Raw genomic sequence first — 25,170 nt, forward strand, 5'->3', positions numbered from 1 at the left:
TTAAAATTGTCAAAATAATGAGAGATAAGATGAATATCAAATCACACTTCCACCAACCATTGTAAATAAAGAAGCACGGGGAAGCCTGGTCGAGGACCAAGGCAATCCCCAAAAAATCTATCTTAAAAATGGACATCATAAATCCTCTAGACTGAAGTTCAACTTTCTAGCCAATGCCCTTCTCAGAATCCAGAGACACACACAAACAGTGATAGTCGGCCTCAGTTAATGTTCAACAGTGTCGTTACTTTCAGTTTGACAATCCACAGACAAGTCCAAACTGTGAATGCTATTTCTTGGTCTTAGTCTCCTGCCATTAATATCGGTACCATCGGAAGGTTGATCCCAGCCATTAATATCAGTCGCATCGGAAGGTTGATCGCAGACACTCCTGCGATTTTCTCTGCTGCTGCAATCATCCTCAAAGCCAACAACTGCCTTTAGAAGTTCTGACAGAAGTAAAGGGTATTTCTGTTGCAAACACTCAAAACCCTTTGAACGCATAACCTCTGGAAGATTTTGTGTCGCAAATTTGAGACATGCAGCTTTCAAGCCAGTAGCATGGCAACTCTCAGCCAGAGCAAGAGTGGAGGCAACTGTCTTTACAGATATGCTTCTGCATAATTTTGATTCACAAAGTAGCCTCAATCGCCGCAAACCGTACGCATCTGCTACGGCAAACAAGCGCTCTGTCAATATCTCAGTTGTTGAAGAAGATGAATCGGCTGGGGATGGCTCTTCATCAAGAAGGGTTTCTGTATAAATATAATGCAGCATAGCCTTGAACACTCTAGGCTCCATCTCTGTAATAAGAACTTCATTATTCTGCTCTGAAGAAGCAAAAAAAATTGCTGTGAATACTGGGGATCGTGCAGCTAAAACAAGTTTATGAGCACGAAATTTCTCCGCAGCCACATCAAAAGTTACATCTGAGGCTTCCTGATTTTCTAAAAGTGCACCAAAATTTAAACCTAACTCTGAATCGGGAACAGCTATGGAGTGCAACCCAGCGTATTCGTTGCCAGAGACCACAACACCTACTGTACAATATAATTTCAAGCAATCATCCTTGAGGTAATTGGATGTTTCAAGTGCAGCCCGTTCGATGAACCGTTTGTATTCCCGCCTGCTTCCTTGAAAATTATATATATATATATATATATATATATAAACAATTTTAAATGTTGTGATATTGTTATAAAATTGAATTTTATATATATATATATATATATATATATATATATATATAAACAATTTTAAATGTGGAGACATTAAAAAAAATAATAAAATGTTAAGGTAATAAAAATAAAAAAATTCAATTTTGAATATTTTGATTATGTTATTAACTTGTGAATAATATTTGTTACAATACCATGGGGTAATATCATCGCTTATCAATACCAGATTCTCAAAAACCATAACTTATTTCACAATAAAAATATTTTATATTTTATAAGAGTATGATAAGAATGTTAACCATGGATATTCACCTTAACTTGTAAATGGGATTTGTTACAATTCCATGGGCCGATACCATGACTTATCAATACCACATACCCAAAAAATATAACTTATTTCACAATCAAAGTATTTAATAACAATATGACAAGATTCTCAATCATGGATATTCACCCCCACATTACCATGGATATTATTAACTTGTAAATAGATTTTTTTACAGTACCATGGGCAAACACCATGACTTATCAATAACACATTCACAAAAAAACATAACTTATTTCACAATCAAAATATCATATAACAATATGACATGATTCTTAACCATGGATATGCCCCACTTTGTCATTTATATTATGAACTTGTAAATATGCTTTGTTATAACGCCAATACCATGGCTTATCAATACCTTATACCCAAAAATCATAACTTATTTCCCAATTAGAATATTCTATAAAATAGTTTGTTTTAATTTAATTTTATGACATTTTTTTAATTGAATCTAAAATAAAAAAGGTTCTAATTACTTTTGACATATATCTAGACTCTCTATAGTCATGACTACTAAGACTATTATCATATAAATTAAGTCAACTTTTTAATAAAATAAAATGTGAATACTTTTATATATAAGGATGTGAAATTTATATATAAAAGTATTAATCCAATATATAAGTTTAATATTTTACAACCAATTGAGGTATAAACAAAATACAATGGAACAAATTTAAGAAATAGGGGGAGAATGGGAAGAGAGAGAGGGAGGGAGACACAAAGATGGAGGGGAGAGAGAGGAGAGAGAGGGAGAAAGTGACAAACTTGGAGGGAAGAGATAAAGCGAGTGATGGGGGATAGATAGAGGGAAGGGGGAGACAAAGGGAGACAAAGAAAGGAAGAGAGAGAGGAATCAAGAGAGTGAATGAGAGAGAGATGGAGGCTGAAGGGGAGAGAGGGGGAGGGAAGAAGAAAGACAAACAGGGAGAAATTCGGGGAGAGAGAGAAAGGGAGAGGGAGATATATAGATACAAAGAGAGAGTGTGTGTATGTTTTGGGGGTGAGCTAGAGAGAGGCAATAAGAAAGAGACGCACATATACAAATATAGATATTATATAGTATTATATAACTCTCCTAAATCCATCTTAAACTCGGATCTATCAAGTGCCGAAAGGGATCAAATTTCTCGAGTTGAAAACCTTTCCTCAAGTTTTACAATAAAAAAAATGTTTTCACCTCGAGATATTTGATCCCTCTCGACACCTGATGGATCCTAGGTTAAGATGGATATAGGCTGGTAATAATAAAAATAATTGCATAGTTCAGTGGATGGAAGTTATTTTTAGATGTCTCAAGTCTATTGCAGAGTTTAGTGGAGGTATTTTTTCCTATCTTGCTGGTGGATTTAGAAGAAAAGCTCCTTATAAGAAAGGAAATTTATGGAAACCTCAGGATAGTCATATTCTAGATGATGATGATGATATTCAACCCTAGTTAACACAAAGAAAAAGATAATAATTACACTCAAAGAGCCAGAAAAAGAACAAGCACAGGTACCCCTTATTCTAGCCAATGAAGAAGATTGTATTGAGAAAATTATGTCCTAGTCTCCAACCAAGGAGGCAGACTCAAAAGACCAAGAAGATTGTTAATTTGATGGGGTATTATTGAAGGATCTAGCAAGTGGATTGGAGGATGCAATGACCTCTTCAATGAGGAAGGAAATATCTAGTGACATGTCACTTTATTTAGGCATTCATGGAAAACCTGTAGAACTAAATAGGTTAGGGTGCATATCAAATGAATCATTGGAGTGTCATGCAAAATGTGAAACCTTTGATGTTGAATATTTTCCTCGAGAAACCCTTAATTATAATCTTAATTTGGATAAGGCTGTAAATGAACAACCTTTCATAAAATAAAAATTTCATCTCCTCACTGTATGATGGAGATTTGAGTTCAAATCTCGTAGGGGGTGCCATGTTGTTCGTTATATCTTCCCTACAAGTCAGAATTATTATTCTCTTTTGCGAGCATGTTTGGCATGGAAGCAGAAAAAAAAGTATTCGGGGAGTAACTTATGGAAATCATGATGATAACGTGTAGGGGATAACAATTCAATAAAATTATTTTGATGGTGTTTCTTGATTTCCTCCTCTGCGGAAAACTTGGGTATGGGCTCTAAGAAACATGTCTTCAGATTTTGTATGTCCAAAGAAGTCAAGGGGAGTCTATAGTTCTAGGGAAGCAGTAAAACATGAAAACAACAATAATGAAATTGTTGACAATGCTTTCAAAACTAACACGGGACTAAAGAAACGAGTATTTAGGGGACAACGGATGCATAACTGTGTCAATAATAGGATATGTGTTTCAGAGGAAATGTTTCCTCTTACAAAAAAATACACTAGGATAAAGGAATATACCTTTGAATCAGAGATATTTTTCCAAAAAAAATATCATGAGAAGTGAAAGTGTACAAGGACCGAAACTCAAAAAGTCAAGGCAAGGTTTATTAGCAATTTTTAAAATTGGTAGTGGAAAGCATAAAGTTGGTTTATAAGATTTTCTTGAACGTAATTAGAAACATAAGAAAGGGAGACAATGCTCCATTATGAAAAGAAATGTTGACAATGCATGGAAGTGGCTGATAAGATGCACAAGCTATCTTAGAGCCCCATAAATAAAAAATCAATTGCATAATGTCATCATCTTGACAACAGATGGAAACAAAATCCTTGGTGCATGGAAAATCTAGTGTCTCTAACCAGATTTCTCCAAGAGAATCTATAGGAACAAAATCACACGAGTCTGGATCAAAAGGACCAACCCCTTCCTTTACACATCAAGGATGTGAATGTTATGTTTCTCCATTCTTGGTTGAACTCTGAGCTAATCACTCTAGAGGTAATGGAAGTGATGCCAATGAAGAGGATATTTTTCCAATGTAAGAAATTAAATCTACGTCTTCATAGGATGAGAGGGGACCTAGACAGCTTCTTGATAGTTCAAATCTTGAAGATGAGGAAGAGCCTTTAGAACCTCACTACATTTTAGATTCTCATTGGGTAGATGAATATAACTCTCCTAGAGAAACAAGGTCTGAGAATGAGGGCACAAAGAAATCGAAGAGACGTTGAGCCAGCATGGACAATGAGGAGGGGAGGTACGCTTTAGTTTGTAGCAACATTAAGAATGGCAATGGTTAGAGTCTTTCTCCTGAACTAGGAGAATACATGGGAGATAGATTAGAGGATGCATGAGGAAAATCAAAAATTTATGAGGATGATGGAGGTCAAAGTATTGGTTGGTGGACCGTGGTGTCTCTGTTGGGTTATGCTATATTCTTTCCATGACTACCCCACGCATGGGGTGGGGGGGGGGGGTAGCCCTCTTCATATGTTGCACGTTGCCACGGGTGCTGCCAGGGGGTCACAGCACGGGTAGTTTCTCCCCGATGTCATGGGGCGGTAGCCCCCTTGCATGCGGTCATGGGCAGCGCGATGGGAATTTTTTTTTAGACACTATATTAGGTGGGTCGACCTATCTATGTTTTTTTGCATGGATTTCACACATGGTTTTGGGTATGTTGGTTTTCTATCCATGGTATTTTGTAGATTCAGTCAAGGGAACTATGGTTATGTTCTAATACATGGTTAATGGATTAGGGTTTACAGATGCTTTAACATGTATATATATGTATTGTAACATTGAAAGGAACATAATTAAGATCACTCTGGTAGTCCCGGTTTTGGGATCTAGGGGAAAATCTCTGTGTATACCTATTTTATGCTTTTGCCATTGTTTACTTTCCTTTTTTTTATAATTTGTATGCAGGTAATTTATGTACGACGTTAAACCCTACATTTCATATGTGATTTGTTTTGGATTCAAGGGGATGCCCTTGCTATTGTGGGTTTTTTTTGCTCGGGCCTATGGTAGACCATATTGTAGTGGGAGATCTGCGGGATCGATTCTTGTGGTGAAAGAAGATGAAGAGCAGTGGAAAGATAAAGATCGACAAAATTAATGGTCAAAGTTTTGATTTGTGGAAAATCAAGATGGAGGATCTATTGGTGGATAAAGATTAGTGGATCACAATAGATCTATGTACTAAACCAACCAAAATGTTAGCTGAAGATTGGGCAAAGTTGGATAGGAAGGCAAAGAGAAAAATATGATTGTGCATCCTAGATCAGTATTGCTGAATGTATGAGGGGAAGCTTTGGTGAAGGCTTTGTGGGATAATTTACGGACATTGTACCAATCTATGTCTCTGAGTAATAAATTGTTCCTATGGAAAAAGCTCTATGACTTGAGGATGAAAGATTGAGACTTAGTGGCAGAGCATCTGAACTTATTTAATACTATGGTAATCTAGTTATTATTTGTTGATAGTAAAAATTTAGATGAAGATAAGTGCATCGATTTGTTGTGTTCTCTACCAAATTCGTGGGATAGTCTGGTTGTTGCAATAGGTAGCAATGCAATTTCCTTGCAGTTTGGTGAAATAGTCTCATCCTTACTGTCAGAGTAGATGAGATGGGAAAATTTGGAAGGCCAAAATGGTGATGCCTTGTCTATACGAGGATGGTGCCATACTAGAAACAAAAATAAGTCCTCGAGTGGGAGATCTAAATCTAGAGGAACATCTATATATCCAGGAAAACATATAAAGTGGTGTTGGAAATGCAGAAAGAAAGGGCACTTCAAAAGGGACTATAAATCTAAATCTGTTGAGAAAGGAAAGGGATCTGATGATGCTCCTTATCCAGATTCTTTTTGTACTCCAGAAATGAAGCAATCAAACTCATTCAATGAAATAGATGGAATTATTTCCAACATCTTATATGGGTTTTCTTTTCTACTCCAGAAATGATGATCAAATTCGTTTAATGAAATAGTTGGGATTATGTTTTAGTGTAGGTTTTAACCCTGTACAGAAATTACCTGCATACGAATTCTTAAACAAAGAAAATAAACAATGCGAGAGAATAACCCATAAAACACATATGCACAGAGATTTTTCCCTGGATCCCAAAACCGGGACTACCAGCTTGATTTTTCATTATTATCCTTTCAATGTTACAATACATATTTATACATGATGAAGCATCCAATACCATGGACCGAAATCCATCGCGTCCAATACCATGGACCGAAAACCATCGCGTCCAAAAAACATGTGTGAAAACAATACAAAAAACCATAGGTGGGTCCGCCCAACCTAACATATGGTCCAAAACCAAAATTTTCCGGGGCGCTGCCCCGGACCCCATAAAGTGGGGTTACGGGTGCCCTTCAAACCCCCTATTAACTACGTGGAAAGAATATAGCACAACCCAACAATCTCCCACTTGTTGTTTTCTTTCCACAGGGGGCCACAGGAGAGCTTAGTCAATTTTGCAGCCCTGAGATTCCCATTGCTTCTCTACACCAAGAGAACTTCTCAGAGCTCATAGATTTTGTCAATGCATCTGCAGTATTCTTCAAAGTGTCCACCTTTACCAGCAACACCTTTCTATCTTCTATCATATCCCTCACAAAGTGATACCGAACATCAATGTGCTTTGTCTTTGAATGATAAGCAGGGTTCTTTGCCAAGAAAATTACACTTTGGCTGTCACAGTCTATTCTTATAGCTCTCTGTACTAACCCCATACTTGAACACAATCTCTGCAACCAAACTGCTTCCTTGCTTGCATGAGTGGTTGCCATGTATTCTGCCTCTGTAGTTGATAGTGCCACTACAGATTGTTTCTTACTCATCCAACTGACTACACCTCCAAATAGGTTAAACACATACCCACTTGTAGATCTTCTCTGATCCAGATCTCCAGCCCAATCTGCATCAATAAAGCCATGAATATCCAACACTTTGTCCAATCCTGGTCTTCCTTGGTAGCACAAACCATAATCACTAGTGCCACGCAAATACCTGAAAACCCGCTTCACTGCTGTCCAGTGCTCCTTCCCAGGTTTTGACATAAACCTGCTCAATACTCCCACTGCATGTGCAATGTCTGGTCTAGTACAGACCATTGCATACATCAGGCTACCTACTGCACTTGCATATGGAACATGGGACATGTCCTCTTCCTCTTCCTCTTCTTGTGTCTTCGGACACTGTTTAGCAGATAACCTCACACCTACAGGAATAGGAACCTTCACCGGTTTACTATCCTGCATATTAAACCTCTGGAGTATTGTCTCGACATACTTCCTCTGGTTTAACGAGAGCTTCCTCTTTGACTGGTCTCTTTTAATTTCCATGCCCAAAATATAGTTTGCAGCACCAAGATCTTTCATGTCGAATTTGGAGGACAATTGGGTCTTCAAATCCTGGATAATTTCTTTTTCATTTCCAACCAGCAACATATCATCCACATACAATACCAGATAAATAATATGGTCACCAATTAATTTAAAATACACACAATGATCTGCTTTGCTTCTAGTGAAACCAAGTCCCCGTATAAATGTATCAAATTTCTGATACCACATCCTTGGTGACTGTTTTAACCCATACAGAGACTTCTTTAACTTGCATACCAGTTCTTTCTTACCCTTCACCGCAAAGCCTTTAGGTTGCTTCATGTGGATTTCCTCTTCCAAATCCTTGTGAAGAAACACTGTCTTCACATCCATCTGTTCTACCTCAAAATCAAAAGCAACAACAACAGATAAAAGTAATCGAATAGAAGTTACCTTGGCAACAGGAGAAAAAATATCACCAAAATCAATTCCCGACACCTGGGAATAACCTTTTGCTACCAACCGAGCTTTGTATTTCTCCACCTTTCCTTCTGCATTTGTCTTCTTCTTGAACACCCTTTTGCTGCCAATGGGTTTCCTTCCAGCCGGCAACTCCACCAGATCCCAAGCCTCATTTTTGTGCAAAGATGTCATTTCATCGACCATGGCCTCTTTCCAAAGTTTGCCATCCTCTAAATCCACTGCTTCCTTCACAATTCTGGGATCATTATCAGTAATAGACAAATCAAAATTTGAACTGAAAGCAGATGGACTATACCTTTCTGGCTGCCTTCTTTCTCGAACTGATCTTCTCACAGCTGCAGTTTGTGGCTCTTCATCTTCTGATTCCTCCTCAGCTGCGGAGTCTGATTCTTCCTCCTTTGGCTCAAACTCTATCTTCTCAGGTTCCTTTGATTGGACTTCATGTTGAATAACATCTTTTACCTCTCTGAACAACACATCTCGGCTGTACACAACCTTCCGTGTGACTAGGTTCCAAAGCTTATAACCCTTTAAACCATCCTTATACCCAATAAAGATGCACTTTTCAGATTTACTATCCAACTTGGTTCGTTTCTCCTTTGGAACATGTACATATGCATCACATCCAAATACCCTTAGATGTGAAAGAGAGGGTTTCTTACCAGTCCATACTTCTTGTGGAGTCTTATCTTCCAACATTGATGAAGGTGATCTATTTGACCAGGTAACATGCAGTATCCACCGCCTCTACCCAGAATTCCTATCCTAACCCGGCACCACTGAGCATGCTTCTTGCCCTTTCCATCAATGTCTTGTTCATTCTTTCTGCGACTCCATTTTGTTGAGGTGTATATGGAGTAGTCTTCTGCCGTTCTATACCACACTTCTTACAGAATTCTTCAAATTCCTTGCTGCAAAATTCTCCACCATTATCTGTCCTCAACACCTTTATCTTCTTCTCTGTCTGATTTTCCACCAGAGCCTTAAATTCTTTAAACCTGTCAAAGACTTTAGATTTCTTCTTAAGGAAATATATCCATGTATTCCTTGAGAAGTCATTTATAAATGATACATAGTACACAGACTTACCCAGTGATGGAACCTTCACAGGACCAAGCACATCACTATGCACAAGCTCTAATATCTGTTTCGTCCTCTTACCACCAGAGGGGAAACTCACCCGATTCTGCTTCCCATATACACAATTTTCACAGAAATCAAAATCCAGAGAGCTATTGTTCATACCTTCTACCATACCTTTACAATGAAGTATTCGAAGGCCCTTCTCTCCAATATTTCCAAGCCTTTGATGCCACAACATGGTCTTCTCTCCAAAGACCACTAGATTCTCTACTCCAATTTCAGGAACCATAGAACTATTGCACCCATCAACAACAGTGCTACCTTGCAGCTTATACAGAGTTCCAATCCGAACTCCCCGCATTAATATCAGTGCTCCTCGAACCATCTTGCAGGTATCTTTCTCGAACACCGTCTTTACACCTGCATCATCCAACTTGCTTACAGAAATCAGATTTCTGGCCAATGCAGGAATATGTAGAACACCCGGAAGTGTTCTAACCCTTCCACCTTGCAACTTCAACTTTACTTTTCCCCGACCAATGATTCTAGCCTTCCTATCATCTCCTAAGAAGACATCACCACCATTGTATTTCTCATACTCGCAGAACCACTCTCTATGGGGAGTGAATTGAAAGGATGCACCTGAGTCAATCAACCATGCCTCATGATCTACATGTGTACTTGAAGAAGCCAGGTACACATCCCCACCTTCATCTGAGGTGGCTTTCGCCTCTGTAGAAGGAGCATCATCAGATCCCTTTCCTTTATCAGGAGCTTTAGATTTACAATCCCTTCTGAAGTGTCGTTCCTTTCCGCATTTCCAGCACACCACCTTTGTAGGTTTTCCTGGGGATTTAGATCTCCCACTCGATGATTTATTTTTGTTTCTGTTCTGGGAGCGTCCTCGTATAGACAAGGCATCACCATTCTGGTTGTCCATATTTTTTCGTCTTATCTCCTCTGTCAGCAAGGTTGAGACTATTTCATCAAACTGCAAAGCAGTTGCATTGCTACCTATTGCAATAACCAGACTATCCCACGAATCTGGTAGAGAACACAACAGACTGATGCACTTATCTTCATCTGAAATTTTAATATCAACAGATAATAACTGACTTACCATAGTATTAAACGCATTCAGATGCTTTGTCACCGAGTCTCCATCTTTCATCCTCAAGTTATACATCTTTTTCTGTAGGAACAGTTTATTCACCAGAGACTTAGATTGGTACAAAGTCCCTAACTTGACCCACAAAGCCTTTGCCGTAGCTTCCCCTGATACATTCAGCAATACTGAATCCAAGACACACAATCGTATTGTGCTCTTTTCCTTCCGATCCAACTTCTTCCATTCTCCATCGGTCACTCCTTATGGTTTAGTACCCGGATCTACCGCGATCCACTGATCTTTATCCACCAACAGATCCTCCATATTGAGTTTCCACAACTCAAAATTCTGACCATTGAACTTCTCAATCTCTATCTTTCCACTGCTCGCCATCTTCTTTCACCACCAGAATCGATCTCGCAGATCTCCCACTGAACAGGGTCTACCATAGGCCCGAGCGAAACCCCTCAGCAACAAAGGCGTCCCCTTGAAGCCAATACAGCTCTGATACCAAATGTAGGTTTTAACCCTGTACAGAAATTACCTGCATACGAATTCTTAAACAAAGAAAATAAAAAATGCGAGAGCATAACCCATAAAACACATATGCACAGAGATTTTTCCCTGCATCCCAAAACCGGGACTACCAGCTTGATTTTTCATTATTATCCTTTCAATGTTACAATACATATTTATACATGCCGAAGCATCCAATACCATGGACCAAAATCCATCGCATCCAATACCATGGACCGAAAACCATCGCGTCCAAAAAACATGTGCGAAAATCATACACAAAACCATAGGTGGGTCCGCCCAACCTAACATATGGTCCAAAACCAAAATTTTCTGGGGCGCTGCCCCGGACCCCATAAAGTGGGGTTACGGGTGCCCTTCAAACCCCCTATTAACTACGTGGAAATAATATAACACAACCCAACATTTAGCCACCTTCCAAAGCTTCTAGGTTTTGCAAAAATTCAATAATGGTTGGAAATATTGAGAGAAATTGATTGACATAAAAGCCTTTGTGGCTGGGTTTACTTTGGGAATTTCTTTGTAGACATCTTAATTCTATTGCATAGTTTAGTGAAGGGATGTTCTTTGTAGACATCTGAAGTTTATTGCAAAGTTTAGTGGAGGTATTTTTTCCTATCTTGCTGGTCGATTTAGAAGAAAATCTCCTTATAAGAAAGGGAATTTATGGCCACTTTGGGATAGCCATATTATAGATGATGGTGATGATGATATTGAACCCTGTTAACACAAAAAAAATGGCATTCAAAGAGCCAGAAAAAGAGCAAGAACAGGTACCCCTTGTTCTAGCCAATGAAGTAGATTGTATTGAGAAAATTATGTCTGAGTCTCCAACCAAGGAGGCGGACTGGGAAGACCAAGAAGATTATGAATTTGATGGGGTATTATTGTATGATATAGTAGTGGATTGGAGGATACAATGACATCTTTAATGAGGAAAGGAATATCTAGCAACATGTCACTTTATTTAGGAATTCATCGAAAACATGTACAGGTGCACATGTTAGGGTGCATATAAGATGAATCAAGGAGTCTTCTACAAAAGCAGAAACCTTTGATGTTGAATATTTTTCTCAAGAAACCCTTAACTGTAATCTTAATTTGGACAAGACTCTAAAGAAACAACCTTGCATAAGAGTGAAAATGCATCTCCTTACTATAGGATGGATATTTGAGTTCAAATCTCACAGGGGATATCATGATGTTCATTATATCTCCCCTACAAGTCAAAATTATTATTCTCCTTTACAAGAATGTTTGGCATCGAAGCAAAAAAAAAAAATTCAGGGAGTAATAGATGGAAATCATGATGACAATGTGGAGGGGATAACAAGTTAAGAAAATTCTTTTGGGGGTGTTTCTTCATTTCCTCCTTTGTAGAAAGCTCGAGCATGGGTTGTAAGAAACATGTCTTCAAATTTTGTATGTCCAAAGAGGTCAAGGAGAGTCTATAGTTCCAAGGGAGTAGTAAAACATGAAAACGAAAATAATGAAATTGTTGAGGATGCTTTCAAAACTGACACAAGACTAAAGAAAAAGGTATTTAGGAGATAGAAGATGCATAAATGTGTCAATAAGAGGAGACATATTTCAGAGCAAATGTTTCCCCTTACAAAAAAATCTACTCTGGTAAAGGAATATACCTTTTAATCAGAGAGTGTTTTCCTTAAAAATATTATGAGAGGTCTAATCACACAAAGACGTAAACTAAAAAATTCAAGGTGGTGTCTATCAACAGTTTCTGCAATTAGTAGTAGAAAGCATAAAGTTGTTTTGTAAGATTTTCTTGAAGGTTAGAAACGTAAGAAAGAAATACCATGACCCCTTATGAAAATAAATGTTGAAAGTTCATGGAAGTGGTGAATAAGATCCACAAACTGTCTAAGAGCCCTAGAAAAGAAAAATCAACAACACAATGTGATCATGTTGACAATGAATGGAAACCAAACTCCTTGGTGCATGGAAAATCCATTGTCTTTAACAAGATTTCTTTAAGCGACTCTAGAGGCAGGAACTCACATAGGTCTAGATCAAAAGGACCTACCCCTTTCTTCACACATAAAGGGTGTGAGGATTCTATTTCTCCACTCTTGCCCGAACTCCCAACTCCTCACTCTGAAGGCAATGGAAGCAATGACAAAGAAGAGGATATTTTTCCAACGAAAGAACTTTAATCTACGTCATCAAAGAATGGGAGTGAACATGGACATCTGCCTAAAATTTTGAAGCTTGAAGATGAGGAAGATCCTTTATAACCTTGCTACATTTCAGCTTCTCGTTGGGTAGATGAATATAACTATCCTAGAGATGCAAGGTCTAAGAATGAGGGCACAAAGAAATGGAAGAGATATTCAACCAACATGGACAGTGAGTAGGGGAGGTACTATTCAGAGTGCAACAATATTAATCATGGAAGTGGTGAGAGTATTTCTCTGAACCAAGAGAATACATGGGAGAGAAATCAAAGGATGCAAGAGGAAAATAAAAAAATTTCAAGGATGATGCAGGTTAAGGTATTGGTGGTGTCTCGGGGAAAGATGATGTAACAAAAGATGAACAATATGACTTGGAATTGAATCAATGAGAGCTTATGGAACTAGATGATGGAAATAATAGTGAAGATGATAGTATTGGACAACCACCTAAATCAGAGTCTCACGATGAGCCCAAGTCCTCAATTCAAGTTGGGATTCCACTCGCACAACGAATGATTGATATGATACAAGGTTGTAGAATTGTTGATCAATTTGAGAGGCTTACCACGATAGATGAAGGAAAATATGGAGTTGCCTATAGATCTAATAATAAGAAAACTAGGGAGATAGTCACTCTGAAAAAGGTAAAAATCAAAAAAGAGAGAGATGGATTTCCGATGACTTCTCTAAAGGAGATAAATGTATTTCTATCATTCCGTCACTCATCGGTTGTTGATGTAAAGGAAGTAGTGGAAGGAAGCAACTTGGACAACATTTTTATGGTGATGGAATACATGGAGCATGATCTAAGAGGACTGATGGAAACCATGAAAAAGCCTTTCAGCTAGAGCGAAGTTAAATGTTTGATGTTGCAACTCTTTGAGGGTGTTAAACACCTTCATTATAATTGGGTTCGATATAGGTACAAGTTCCCTATGTTTTCCCTTACATTCTCTATTTTTTTTAAATGATGCGTATTCTGCATGCCATGTGTCCCGTTGATATATTTTATTCGATGTTTTCCTCATCTATTTATCGAAGATAACATATAAGGAGCGTTTTATCCATGCCATTTGTGCACTTCATATATTTTTTATGTTCCTTCTTCGTCTATTTATCGAAGATAAAATACAAGGAGACTTATATAGATTTTTTATGGAAATCAATGTTGAATGCAACTATCTACTTTGTTTATCTTTTCTAGGGACTTGAAGAATTCAAAGATTCTTGTAATCAATTGTGGTGAATTGAAGATATGTGACTTTGTTTTGGCTAGTCAATATGGTAGTCCTTTGAAACCTTATACACCAATGGTTGTCACCTTATGGTAGCTTAATAAATTATTTAATATATAGCTGTTTGGCTTGCATGTTGATTGCTTCCAATACAAAAGCTTTTTGAACATTTAATTTTTCATTTAATGACCATACCAAATAAAATTTTCAACATTTTTAATTTACTAATGTTGATTCTTTGTTACTAATTTCTTGTAGATATGAAAAATAGTAAGCTAGTAAAAAATTAATTACTTTAGTGTTCATTCAGTGCTGGATTATTTTTGTACTCCATAAATGACATGATAAAATTCAGTTAATGAGATAGATGGAACTATTTCCAACATCTTCTATGGGTTTTATTTTCTACTATAGAAATGACGATCAAATTCATTTAATGAAATAGTTGGGATTATTTTTCAACCACCTTCTGAAGCTTCTACGTTTTGCAGAAATTTAATAGTGCTTGGAAATATTGAGAGAAATTGATTGACCTAAAACCCTTGGTGGCTGGGTTTCCCTTGGGAATTTCTTTGTGGACATATGAAGTCTATTATATAGTTTAGTGGAGGGAATTTCTTTGTAGACATCTAAAGTCTATTGTAAAGTTTAGTGTAGGTCTTGTTTCCTATCTTGCAGGTGGATTTAGAATAAAATATCCTTATAATAAAGGAAATTTATGGCCACTTTGGGATAGTCATATTCTAGACGATGATGATGGTATTGAACCCCAGGTAACATAGAAAAAAATATAGAATTCAAAGAGCCATAAAAAGAACAAGCACAGGTACCCCTTGTTCTAGCCAATGAAGTAGATTGTATTGAGAAAATTTTGTCCCATGTCTCCAACCAAGGAGAAATACTAGAAAGACCAAGAATATTGTGAATTTTATGGGTTATTATTAAAGGATCTAGGCACTAGATTAGATGATGCAATGACCTCTTCAATGAGGAAAGGAATATCTAGTGACATGTAATTTTATTTAGGCATTCATGGAAAGCTTGTACAACTAAACAAGTTAGGGTGCATATCATCTGAATCACGAGAGTCTCCTATAAAAGGAGAAACCTTTGATGTTGAATATTTTAATTGCAAAACCCTTAAATATAATCTTAATTTGGACAATACTGTAAGGAAACAAACTTACATAAAAGCAAAATGCATCTCCTTATAGTAGAATGGATATTTGAGTTCAAATCTCGTAGCGTGTGTCATGATGTTCATTATATCTCCCCTACAGGTCATAATTATTATTCTCTTTTGATAGCAAGTTTGGCATTGAAGTAACAACAAAATATTCAAGGTGGAAATCATGATGATAAAGTGGAGGGAGTAACAAGTCAAGAAAATTGTTTTGTGGGTGTTTCTTAATTTCCTCCTCTGTAGAAAACTCGGGCATGGGGTATAAGAAACATATCTTCAAATGGTGTAAGTACAAATAGGTCAAGGAGAGTATATAGTTATAGGGAGGTAGTAAAACATGAAAACAAAAATCATGAAATTGTTGAGGATGCTTCCAAAACTAAGATAGGACTAAAGCAATGAGTATTTGGGAGACAGAGGATGCATAACTATGTCAATAAGAGAATACATGTTTCAGAGGAAATGTTTCATCTTATAGAAAAAGCTACTACGGTAAAGGAATATAACTTTGAATCAAAAAGGTTTTTCCAAAACAATGTGATGATAATTGCAAGTGCACAAGGACTCAAACTCAAAAAGTCAAGACAATGTCTATTAGCAATTTCTGCAAACGGTAGTAGAAAGCATAAAGTTGGTTTATAAGGTTTTCTTGAAGGTTAGAAACATAAGAAAGGAAGACCATGGCCCCTTGTGAAAATAAATGTGGACAATGCATGGAAGTGGTTGAGAAGATGCAAAAACTATCTCTGAGCACTTGAAATAAAAAATCAACTATACAGTGTCATCATTTTGACAATGGATGGAAGCAAATATCCTTGGTGCATGGAAACCAAAAGCCTTGTGTGTCTGTAATATATATATATATATATATATATATATATATATATATATATATATATATATATATATATATATATTATGTGAGCATCATAACATGAAACATGGAGCTGTATGCCAAAAAAATTAGAAAACTTTCCAAAAAGCATACAAATTAACAAAAAGAGTTTGTTATCATGTGACAATTGGAGACAAAAAGAAATTTAAATCAAGATGGATGTAAAAGACCTACATAGATCTTCTTATTTGATATGCAAGAGATAATCAAATATGCTAATTCACATCATTTGAGGAAGATATAAACCAGAAAGATTTAGTTTTCAAAAGTGAGGAATGGTATTAAGAAATTGAAATAAACATAGATATAGTTGTTGTAGAATTTAATCATATATGCTAATTCGCATCATTTGAGGAAGATATAAACCAGAAAGATTCAATTTTCAAGAGTGAGGAATGGTATTAAGGAATTGAAATAAACATAGATATAGTTGTTGTAGAATTTAATCAGATAGGATAATTCACATCATTTGAGGAAGATATAAACTAGGAAGATTCAATTTTCTAAAGTGAGGAATGGTATTAAGCAATTGAAATAAACATAGGTATAGTTGTTGTAGAATTAACTAGGGAGGAATTGAAGCTCACACAAAATAATTGTGGTTGATATTGTTTCCATGGACTCTATTACAATAGAAAATGACAAAAAAACATTACAACCATCACACCAGTCTTTCAAGAGAAAGGACCTTAAAAAAAACAGACTTGGGCATAGTGATACAAACAACTGACATGAAAGATGATTCAGGAAAGAAAATTTATTTGAGATTATATTATAATTATCACTGAGAATTTTATAGAAATATCTTTATATTAGAGTAAAAAATTAGAAAAATAGATAGCTCAAATGGATAATGGTTGAGTATAAGCAGGGGGTTGTGTTTGGGCCTTGAGCTTTTCCCGTTCAAAGTCATTTTCCAATATTTTAGTGGGAAATATGTGCATAAAATTTTGTATTATGTGATTTGCAACCCCTTCTTGCTTCCATAATTAATATTCTAAATGCTCATAATTTTTAAAAAGATTAATGTTTTCTAGACAAAGGGAATAAAACAAAACTAAACATGCAAGTACAATGCTCAAACTGATAAGAATTCCCTCAATTTTCATATTTCAATGCAAATCAATAGGATAACGAAAGGGGAGTTCACTTTACTTTTAACACCATGTTATTTCTCTAACTGACATTATAACATAACACATCTCTCTTCATATATGCTCTTTCTCCATATGATATTTCTTTGCGATGTTCCTTTGCAACATTTGGTGCAATTGCTAGTTTATAATAGTATGGAAAGAATCTTAACCATGGATATTCACCCCCACATTACTATAGAGATTATTAACTTGTAAATGGGATTTTTTATAATACTTTGGGCCAGTAAAATGGCTTATCAATACCACATACCCAAAAAATCTAACTTGTTTCACAATCAAAATATTTTCTTACAATATGATGAGATTCTCAATCATGGATATTCACCCCCACTTTACCATGGATATTATTAACTTGTAAATAGGCTTTGTTAGAATACCATGGGAAAATACCATGGCTTATCGATACCACTTTCTTAGAAAACATAACTGATTTCACAATCAAAATATCATATAACAATATGACAAGATTCTTAACCATGGATATTCACCCCCACTTTTCCATTTATATTATGAACTTGTGAATAGGCTTCGTTACAATGCCATGAGAAAATACCAAGAGTTATCGATATTTTATAACCAAAAATCATACCTTATTTCACAATCAAAATTTTTTATAACAATATGAAAATATTTTTAACCATGGATAGTTACCCCCTCTTTAGCATGGATATTATTAACTTGTAAATCGGCCTTGTTAGATGTTGGGAACAGGATCCCCCAAGGACAGTTTTGGGGCTCAAAGCCCATGTTTTGGATCAAATTTTGTAATAAAGTTTAAAGCCTCCACATTTTGTGGTCACAAAGCATGAATGTGTGATGAGTCGTAAACAATTATCCACCCTTATTTTGTAAACCAAAGTCAGCTGTAAAGATCTATCCATGGTTCCCTGACCATGGGATTTTATAAAAAGAGCTAAGTAAGTAAGCTCTAGGTAGTTAGAAGTCATAAGTTGGAGTAATAGTCTTGAGCGATAAGGAGAGAAGTCTAAGTTTTGGGTCTTAGCATAGGTAGAGGCTCTGCAGCTGAGTGCCCAGAGGCCTAGGGTAGAAGTCCGTAGCTGAGTGCGTGGACCCCTACAGTTGTTTGAGTAGGGCAGATACAATTTGTAATCATCTAAAGATAGTGATAAAGAGAAGCATTCTACAAATTCTTTGTCTTTGCTTCCTATTAATGCATCCTGTCATATTTTGTATGAATTTCATTTATAATGCTTATGTGATGCGTGAACGTATGTAATTATGTTGTTTAATTGAACACAAGTGAGGATATCTATTTATGCAGCACTAACTGTGATTTTTTAATAAGATAAGTAAGATACACTGCCCTAGCAGCATGAAAGTACCTTAACCGCAGGTTAGGGCTGCATGAAAGTCAATCGTACCCCTTCGTAGAGGTACTGAAAGGTGAAATCCAGGGATAGATAGATATAGCCCCATAACTTAACCACCTGTGCAAAATCAAGGACAAAAGGAATAAACCGACATCACAACCATCTCGGGGCGTGGAAAATTGGTTCCATGACCCCCCCCCCATACTGCTTCGGGTGAGAGTTTGGTCCATGTTCCACAGGCTGATGCTGAAAGGGTCAGTAGTGTAGGGATTTGTTTGGCTAACTAATGCTGAACCTGGGTCAGGCCCCACACATCCAACAAATGGTTTCATTGTCAGGACCTGAAATCTGCATAAGAGATGTCTTATGTCATATCACTAGAATCCGACTGAGAAAAATATCAGAGACTGGTTAGATTGGAAGATCCACGAATTTGTGGCGCACGAGAATAGAAGTCCAAAACTGACAAAGGAAAAGTTGCTGGAAAGGTACCTATATATAGAGATCTATGAAATCCTTTCTATTCCTTTCTAGTTGAGCTATACAAGTGGATTGCGAAGCTAACAGATAGCCAAGGAAGGTGGAGACTTGACGGTCCTATTTTCTGGATGTTGAAGTTAGTACAGAGCTTGAAAGCCCCTGAGGATAAGATCACCCGCGCTGTCGATCGTTGGCTCGATCACATCATAGGAGGATTTGTGACTAAATTCATAGTTAATACCTCAGTCAGCTACAGTGAGGTGGAGGGACACTTTTTCAAAGGTCCACGAGGTAAGTACTTAAAGTCTCTGAACACCTGGATTAAGATGTTATTGTGTGAAAAATGGGTTATGCATTTACCTTGATGTTTAGAGCTACACGAAGCGTAAAGACTTACAGGAACAAAGGAAGAATGGGTCCTGAATATAGTCCATTGATTTCACCTCCATTGGGTGATGAAGAGGGAGTAGAGCAGGCTTCTCTACGAGGTGCTATTCAGTTAATAAGACAAGGATTCCCACGACTGCCACCTCCACCCACACCACCTACAACTTCACCACCATCACCTTTTGACTTCACCCATACCATCACCGCCTCCACCGCAGTTCAGCATGGCGAATTCAGTGAAGATGCCTTTGTTCAAAGTGTTGGGAAATGAGGACCTGGACTAGGTTTGGTTTGTTGTGAAAGTTGTGTGGGAAGCTCAGGGTGTTACAGATGATCACATGAAGAAGGCAACACTGGTTAGTGCTTTTCAGGATCACACGCTAAACTGGTACATCAGATACTCTAGTGATAACCCAAACATTGGAGTGGTGGACATCTAGACCGCACTGAATAAAGAATTCAGTAGGCCTAAATCTCAGGCGCAGTCAATTGCGGGGTTCAAGGAAATTGCAATGAAACCAAGCAAGACACCTTGGGAATTAGATAAGAGATTGACGTATAAAATCCGTGAACCTAATATGAATTTAACAGATTGACAACAATGCGAATGGTTCGTGGCTTTTCTCCTCCCACACCTAAGGGTTGAATTGTGACAACAAAAGATCATGACTTTGGTAGAGGCCTTGGAGATTGCAATGAGATTGCGTGAAACACTGATGCAAGATCTAAATCTAGGGGTTCAACAGATCCATGCGCAGTTGCAAAATCTTTTCATTGAAATGTAGAGCTTAAAGCAGGGCATGACAGTTCGGCTGGAGGTGCGCGAAGAGGTATGGTGTCTAAAATGCAAGGGTTAGGGGCATGACAAAGATCATTGCCCTGTCTTTGTGAAATATATTGCAAGAGGGGGACCGATTCATTTGAGGCTGAAAGCTCAAGTAGGACCAAGCGCGGGGCCTGCGTTGTGGTGCGCTATATGTTAGGTAGTAGAAAAAAATACAACAAATAACTATTGTTTGCTGCAGAAGTTTGTAAAAACACCACAAAAACTGTTCTGCAACTTCTGTAGGTTGGTAGGGCATGATGAGCGAAACTGTAGAACTTATGAATTGATGATTGATAGAAAACCCGCCCGTAGGGTTCAGGCATAGACGCGGCCCCCTGACCAAAGCATGGGGATGGCACAAATAGGCTTTCAGGGGTGCGGACAAGGCCGAGGTGTAGGAGGACCTAGCAGAGGTCAGGGACAGCTAATCTCCTACAATTGCGGAGGACAATGACACTAAGCCCACATTTGCACTAATCCAATGTGTCCTTCATGAAAATATTTCACTTTGTTTGATCATGAGACAGAGGACTATCCTATGCTGATAATGAGCATACGTAACAAAGGGGCACTGCCACCTCAGCTGACTCAAAACCTATAGAAGATGAGGTCTGAGCCTCGCGAAGAGTATCTAAATGTAAATATAATGTTCCAAAGTGGAGTTGAAACAGGAGATGATAAGGGGAAACGACCCGAAGACAGTTCCTAGGTTCACAAAACTCCAACGAAGGAGGCTAAATTTGATTTGGAGCGCGCACAGGAAACGTTCATGGAAGGAAAGAAGATCTTTGCAGAGGCATCCACCTCAGGGAGCAAGGATAAGCCTGATTAGGAGATGGACCTGCATAATATCAAGGCCGTGAAGGGATTACAGGAGCTTATAAATAGATGCGCCGGAAAAACTCTGGGTGAATTGCGCGTGTTGTGAAAGATTGGTAAGAATAAAACAAGGAAAAGACGAGAGATGTGGCTGACTACGCAAATAGCAGAATACGAAATGGATGAGGTTATTTTGGATCTAAGGTCATACGCGAATGTCCTACCATAGCAGACTTGGGAACAGATGGGAAGACCTGCACTGCAGTGGTCTCCAATTCAGTTAAGGATGGAAAATCAGTAGAAGATCATCCCCATGGGGTGGTTACAAAGGATTACTGTAGATATTGAAGGCGCAAGTGCGTTGGATGAATTTGAAGTAATAGAAATTATAGATGACAACAACCACTACCCTACGGTCCTTAGCATTGATTGTGCTACTGATATGAACGAGGTAATCAACCTAAAGAAGCAAAAAATTATATTTGAGAAGAAATCGCTCCACGTAATAGTACCCCTAGATCATGGTGAAGGATCGTGCTATATTGAACCAGTCCACACTTATGAGAGTGACGATGATTTGGACTGCATATATAAGATAACAACATGAGACCAAGATTGGGTGAATCCAGTAGTGGATTGACGAATTACATGTGATCGCAAGAGTTCCTACCCCTCAGACTCTGATGAAGAATTAGAACGCTGGCAAAATCGGTTACATGAAGTAACCACACTATGTGTCGCCAGAGGTAAGAAATATGCCCACTTATGATGGCCTGAGTGATGTATACATATTTTTGGATGCATTCAAGCAAGAGGAACTAGAGAAGCAGCGCTTCCAGGCTTTGGACTAGGCACGATGCACTACACCTGCAAGGTGGTGGGGTATGCACAAGGGTAGGTTTGATGATTGGCATGAATGTAGAAGGATGATGAGAACACGCTTTGGGAAGCTGAAGGTACTAATGATAGAAAAATATGATGGGAAGGATGATCTGTGTGTGAACTTAGCCAAATGGGCCAAGGCTTATGGAGCGAAGCCCCAACCTGAATGGGTGCACTTATTCTGTCACACCCTGGATGTCATCCTAATGAACTAGTACTTGGAAACAGAGCTTCGTCATGTTACAAGTGAATGGGATATTCTGCACGAAGGATTCATAATGACATTCAGCGTTGAGGATAGGTTTGACTGTATTGACGAAGCGCTACAAGAAGTGAAAGCAACGATCTTCAGGATACCACAGGATCCTTTGGACTTGATTCAACTTGCCTGGACTACTCAGATGAGTCACGTGCTGGAATGCTATAATGTGACCGCTGAAGAAGAAGATGAGGATCCGTGAAAGATTAACATCCCTGAAACAAAAGGTCACCGTGAGGTTGAAGGACCATAGGTTGAGAATCCTAATATAACTGTGCCACTGAAAACGAAACAGGTAAATATTGGTACGGATGCAGAACCCAAATTTCAACAAATTGGAGATTACTAGGATGATGCGATGATGGATAAGGTCGCTGAATTGCTCCTTGAATACGAAGATTTGTTCCATACCAAGTTTACGGATAATAGGAGACTTGGGCGTTATGAATATTATGTTGAAACTCAACGTGAAGCCGGTTAAGAAAATACCTTAGTGTCTCAATCCGAAGTATAAGGAGGAGGTCCGCTTAGAGCTAGATAAGATGCTCGCGACAGGCATCATTGAGCCCATAGAAGAATCTAAATGAGTAAGCCCAATGGTGATACGGGAAAAGAAGCAGAAGTATGTAATAAGGATATGTGTAGATCTCAAGAAATTAAATGAAACTTGTGTACATGATCCCTTCCCGACTCCATTCATTGATGAACTGTTGGACAATGTAGGTGGATAGGAAGCATATTCCTTCACTGGTGGGTTCTTTGGGTACCATTAGATCAAAATCGTGCCAAAGGATAGGAGCAAGATGACCTTCGTGACTAAGTGGGGATGTTTTCAATACACTATAATGCCTTTTGGATTGAAGAATGCACCTGGGATTTTTTCATGCGTAGTCATTGCGGCGTTCAAGGAATTTTTTCATAAGTTCTTGGAAGTGTACTTCGATGACTGGACTATGTTTGGGCTAGTGAAATGCCATGTGGCAAGCTTGCACCTAATGCTAGATACCTGCCAAAGATACCAAATCACGCTCAATCTGAAGAAATGTCTGTTTTGTGTTCCTTTTGGGACCTTCCTGGGCCATGTGGTTTGTAGACAGGGACTAATGGTAGATCCTGCGAAGATCACGGTGATAATTAACATAGAAGCACCGAGGAGTGTGAAATAGCTATGTGATACCCTAGCACATATTGGATATTACAGAAAGTTTATCAAAGGCTATGCCCAGATCACCACACCTATAGAGAAGTTTTTGAAAAAGGATGTCAGGAAAAGCTTGGATGTATTGAAAGAAAAGAGGGTCACCGCATCGATTTTAGTCTTCTCAGATTGGAAGAAGGAGTTTCACGTACATGTCGACACGTTATGTATAGCACTGGGAGCAATTTTGACACAAGATGGCGAAGGAGACTTGGACCATCTTATAATGTTCACAAGTAGAAGGTTATCCAAGGTGAAGAAGGACTATTCTGCCACTGAGCATGAAGGGTTAGCCATGGTATACGCACTCTAGAAGTTTAGGCACAATTTGTTGGGTGGCCATTTTAAGATGTATTGTTGGCTTATATGGGCTTGACCTAGGTTCGGAAGAATTATTAAGCCAAACAAATCCTGCAGCTACCGACCCTTTCGACAACAGCCCACAGAGCGTGGATTTAGGTCTCACTCGAGGTAGGAGGGGAGGGTGTTGGAACCAGGTTTCTACACCCTTGGGATGTCTTGATGTGGTCTAGAGGTTTCGCACACTGTTCCATGGCTTCGTGCCACTCTGCTTTGCGTAGATCCAGTCCTAGAATAATACTTGATACTTATTAATGCATTGTTTAGAGATTCAACCTACTTTTATGGTCTTTAAGCAAACATTTAACAGAATTAACCAGTTCGTGCACTTAGAATAGATACAGATTCACATATATTCATAATATGAGCATCGCGCAAAGATCAAACAATTATATCAACCATGCGTTAACCAGATCCGTGATATTTCAGATTTAACACAGAATTTAAGAATCAACTTATATTTATTTAGTTTCTTCACTAATACATCCAGATCTGTCCTGCGCACTCAGCTGCAGGGGTCCGCGCACACAGCTGCGGACTCTTCCAAGCCTCTACGCACATAGCTGCAGAGCCTCTATCTACTACCCAAAACCCTTGATTTAGACTTACAGATGCTTCAAAACTTCTTCTCAATAACCCATTACATAACAGATCCTAGAATACATACCAAAAAATATCCCTTCTACCCATAGAGCCTCGCTCTATTTATATCTTCCTATGGTCTGTGAACCGACTTACTTCCTATTATTTTATATTATTTCTTGGGCGGACAACCCTTTGACTTGACTGTTTACATTTCGCGCTCCACATATTCCAGTGTTTTACAATATTTTTATCCTACCTAGAGGCTCTCAGCCCCAAAACAGTTACACAGGACATCTGCTACCCAACATATATATAGATCATTCCATGTTGAAATACATGGTCAATAAGACTTTGTTGGGGGGGAGAACCTCCAGGTGGTTGTAATTGTTTCAAGAGTGTTATTTAGAAGTTATTGTGAAACCTGGACGACTGAACGTGGGACCAAACCATCTGTCGTGC

General features: G+C 38.1%; 2 pseudogenes; one reads left to right on the forward strand and one right to left on the reverse strand.

Annotated features, from left to right (window-relative positions):
- Positions 1–225: 225 nt before the first annotated feature.
- On the reverse strand, positions 226–1,700 carry LOC149159058 (BTB/POZ and MATH domain-containing protein 4 pseudogene; annotated as a pseudogene).
- Positions 1,701–12,769: 11,069 nt separating this feature from the next.
- Positions 12,770–14,445, forward strand: LOC149159059 (uncharacterized; annotated as a pseudogene).
- The last annotated feature ends 10,725 nt before the right edge of the window (positions 14,446–25,170 follow it).

Source organism: Pinus tabuliformis, chromosome 5_2 (genome assembly GCF_031772625.1).
Source record: "Pinus tabuliformis cultivar Carrire ecotype Pingquan chromosome 5_2, CPIR1, whole genome shotgun sequence".
Lineage (NCBI taxonomy): Eukaryota > Viridiplantae > Streptophyta > Pinopsida > Pinales > Pinaceae > Pinus > Pinus tabuliformis.